We start from the raw sequence: 4,268 nt of genomic DNA, 5'->3' as shown, positions 1-4,268 counted from the left end.
AAGAAGCTTTTAAAATACCTTTATGTGGCATCCTAACGCCAAATTCGAATTTGAGTGGAGAAGATCATGGGATCATGAGGATATGTGTCACATTTCCTATTTGTATTGAAACTCTAAGAAGACATGTGTCTTGTCATTTCCTATTTTGATGATAACTCTAGAGATATAGGGAGAGATTCATGGACTCTCATTAATGAGATAACTTCTCATCTTTTTGTATAAATAGGAGATCTCTCTCCTTTATTTGGAAACTTTGTTAACTTTTTTAGCTCACCTTGTCATTACTTTGTACTTCGTAATTTTGAAGAGTTTGAATAAAGCTTTGAGGTTCCCAACATGGAAGGAGATGTGAAGTAGAAGATGTCATGGAGCATATTAAAATGTAAGGTAGAGTAGATTTTATTTTGTAATTTTTCTTTGATTTCATTCAAGTATGTCATTCTATTTTTATGATTGTTTTCAAGTTTAATAGTTTAGATTTTCCATTCATGCAAGTTTAACTCATGCAAGTGTGTTCAACCGGTTGATTGTAGATTTATCTAACTGTGTAATTTATGCTAACAAAATAGTCCAAGAAAGTAGTCCTCCTATTTTCCAATTGGTGCTTGGAGCATTAGAGCACACAGTAGATTAGTTTACCTTTACATGTTTTGTATTTTCTTTCCATTTCAAATTAGCATAACTGACTATGTTTCCTATGCTCACTAAATCGTCTCAAGAAGGTGGCTCTACCATTTTCCAATTAGACTGAATTTGGGTGTTTGTTCACGTAGCAGTGATAGATTCATTTCCCATGCTTTCTTAAGATCACATCTATTGTATACTCAATTGCTTAAGTCATTTCAAGAAGATGATTTCGGCATCTTCCTATATTGAATGTTACCAATCGTATTTGATCCTGCAGTAGATCATAGTTGTTTTTGTATTATTTTAAACTAGCATTATCATTTTTGCTTTCATTTCATAGACATTTTGCCGGCCTAGATTAATCTAACTATTCAAAGTTTTGATTTGTTTTTATCTAATGTTAATTTCGTTTTCTCCCTTATTTAGAAATTAGATTTTAACATTAAAAGTCATTAGATTTAGTTGTCCATTAACATTTTGAGATTTCATCTAGAAGCATAACTTTTCTTTCTTAGATTAATTTCCTTAAGCATAAGAAACAAAACCCCCAAAAACAGCATAAACTATAAAACAATGAAGTAAGAAAAATGTTAACTAAGCACATATAGTGCACGACACTTCATCAGTTTATAATACCCAGATTGATAATTTATGTAGAATAATTTAAGACATTAAATTGACTTGACATTTTGACGTCATTGCTAGGGAAGTGTAAATAGGAGACCTTATTTCTTACATCTAAAAAAATCAATAATTTCTTGAGTATGCTCTTCTCCTACACTCTGTGTGATCTGGAGGATTAGAAAATGAATTTTTATATTTGAAAAAAAATATATATATATATATATATATATATATATATCATTTAATTTGATTTAAAGAAAAACTTTAATTTTAATAAATTGTTTTGTTTAATAAAATATATATGTATATTTCTAAATCTTTGACTATATATATATATATATATATATATATATATAATTTTAATAACAAATCATTAAAAAACAACAACAACAACAACATCAACAACAAAGGAAAAAAAATAAACCATTTTCATACACGTTAATAAAAGAACTTCAAGGTAGACATAACGCGGATCGTTAAATACTTGCAAAGAAAGGTCAAAACGATGGCATTGTTTTTGGCGACTCCAAGCTGTAAGTTTGCGTAGCCTTCCAGTGAATAATTTTTTTTACTCGCTGCATTGTATTCCGTCGAATTCCCAAGTCTGTGGCGAACAATAAAAACCATGAATGAAATATAAATTAAAACAAAGGCTAATCGAATTCAAGTGGCTCAAGCTTCAATTCAACCTGCAACCAAGAATGTAACTGTTGTTTGCAGGATGCAAGTTTGACTCACATTCAAAGCAAAATCAACCATGTAGAGAATCATGGGCATGCAAAGCTTCAAGAGGCAGCGAATGAGTAATCCACAATGAAGGAGTTATGAAGGGGTTGGAAGAATGAAAACTTGTGCGCTGACAGAAAATGTTTGAATTTGTCGAACTGGGCAAGAGTTGAGTTCAAATTAAATACCAATCTCGATGCATGTTTTATGATTTTCCAAGTATGGATAAGCTGTTTAAAATTCTGTTTTTTTGGCAATGGTTATGGGTTTAATAGCACATGGAGATTTTATTTAGCTTGTTGGGTATAAAACTTGCAGTCATTCTTTACCACCATTTCATTTTTAATTGCAAGAAAACGCAGAACTGAAAAAAAAGTCAAATTTTAAATGCCAGTTCCAGCCAAATGAAAACGAATTTGGGAAAACTGAAACATGGGTCTTTTCGAGAACAGGGTCAATTAGATAAAATAAAAATGGTTTCCTCAATTTCGCAACTATTTCATAGAAATCTAGGATTCTTCGAGACACTATGTTACTGACTGCGTGAGAAAAAAACAGATTTGAGATTAATGCACAGAGACAGCAGAGCGGCCATCAAATCTGATTCATAGGATGCTATGCTTCTTTGAGGAAACACAATTATGATTGTCTGTCATAAAATCCATGGATTCAGAAAAAAGGTTTCGAATGAATCAATTCACAATGAACTGTTTGAACACCACACGGGTGTTCAAAACATGCATTTCCTCATCTGTCTTCATAGCCATCAGGTCATTATCAGCCGATTCTCTTTGTCACATGGTCATCGCCGGTCAACTGAGAGTTTATCATACCCCCATTGCCCATCATATCCAAGTCACCCTCGAACATGTAAACTATTCGTTGTATGAACTTAATTTTAGCGCTGCAGAGGCTAACTTGCCAAATTCATGGGTTTTCAGTGTTTTTAAGCATTTGAGGTGGTTGATCAGTATGAGGGAGTGATGCAGAAAATTCATGATCATATGCCCATTTCAACTCAGATCTTGGGTTTCATCACCCTGTTCGTTTCTGGTGTAGTTTTGCTTCTTTTGACTGTTCTGACATTAACTGGAACAGTTGTAGGGTTGGTGGTTCTCACTCCTATTCTCATTTTCTTCAGTCCCATAATGATACTAGTAGCAACTGTGTTTTCTGTAGCAGTTGCAGGGTTCATGTCGAGAGGAGGCTTTGGACAGACAGCCTTATCTGCCATATCATTGCTTTACAACTACATTAATGGCAGGCATCCCCTTGGTGCAGACCCGATAGAATATGCTACTCCCGGAGCTTATGTAAGCCTTGATAATTATTGGATTTTGTTCAAACTCTGATAAGGGTTAAGATTATGCTCATGTTATGGTATGTTGTAATTGGGGTATTTTTAAATAAAGCTCCAGATATTGTTAATAATAATAATAATAATAATAATTGAATCAATGAAATAAGTAGATTATTTGCTTACTTTTCTGGAAGGTATTGATTAATTTTGGACTGATGATGAAAAATGCATAGCTACTTTCTATTCAAGATTTTTAGCTACAGAAATTGTGCACATTCTGCAGCTAGAAAGCCATTCTGCAGCTAAACATCAATTCTGCAGCTGATAAACCTCACTGTTCAAATAAGTCTAACTTTCTCATACGAAATCGGATTTCGACGATTCAAGTGTCGTTGGAAAGATATCGACGGGATCTACAAAATGAGAAATCCATCATTAGAGTTTGAAAATAGTAAATTATGAAGAAATTGCTCAAAAGATATAACAGTTAACTTGAGGCACTAATTCCGAAGCAGGTATAAATTCTTTTGGTTTTCCTTCGTGAACTTGTTTCATTAGTATGAATTCTTAGTTTTGTGTGTAAATATCATAACTAGAGAGATTGATCACCCCTCTCTTTTGATAGCGTTACATTCCATTGCAAAAGAAGTATTAGTTTTTTTACAGGTTCCAGGGGGAAGGGCAGATGGCTACAAGTGAATAGTGTCTCTCTCAGAGACCAATTTGTTTCATAAGAGGATGATCAGAAACAAAGAAGAAACATCAATGCATGAGCACATGCTAATGCAAAATCAGATCCAAGCACTTGCAAAACTTTCAGATACTATTGTCTCCATTACATCCATACTTCATAATAAACCATTCACCTCATTTCCCTTCATATTTTCCATTTACATTCACATACACTTTCCATTACTTTTTGTCCACTCCTAACCCACAAATAAAAGCAAGAGGCTCGGTTACATGGTTATTGCCCATTTCATTATTACAT

At 33.3% G+C, this 4,268-nt stretch overlaps 1 pseudogene; it reads left to right on the top strand.

Annotated features, from left to right (window-relative positions):
- Positions 1-2,960: 2,960 nt before the first annotated feature.
- On the top strand, positions 2,961-3,329 carry LOC149149409 (oleosin pseudogene; annotated as a pseudogene).
- Positions 3,330-4,268: the final 939 nt, after the last annotated feature.

Source organism: Pinus tabuliformis, chromosome 9 (genome assembly GCF_031772625.1).
Source record: "Pinus tabuliformis cultivar Carrire ecotype Pingquan chromosome 9, CPIR1, whole genome shotgun sequence".
Classification (NCBI taxonomy): domain Eukaryota; kingdom Viridiplantae; phylum Streptophyta; class Pinopsida; order Pinales; family Pinaceae; genus Pinus; species Pinus tabuliformis.
This window is presented reverse-complemented; position numbering and strand designations above follow the sequence as displayed.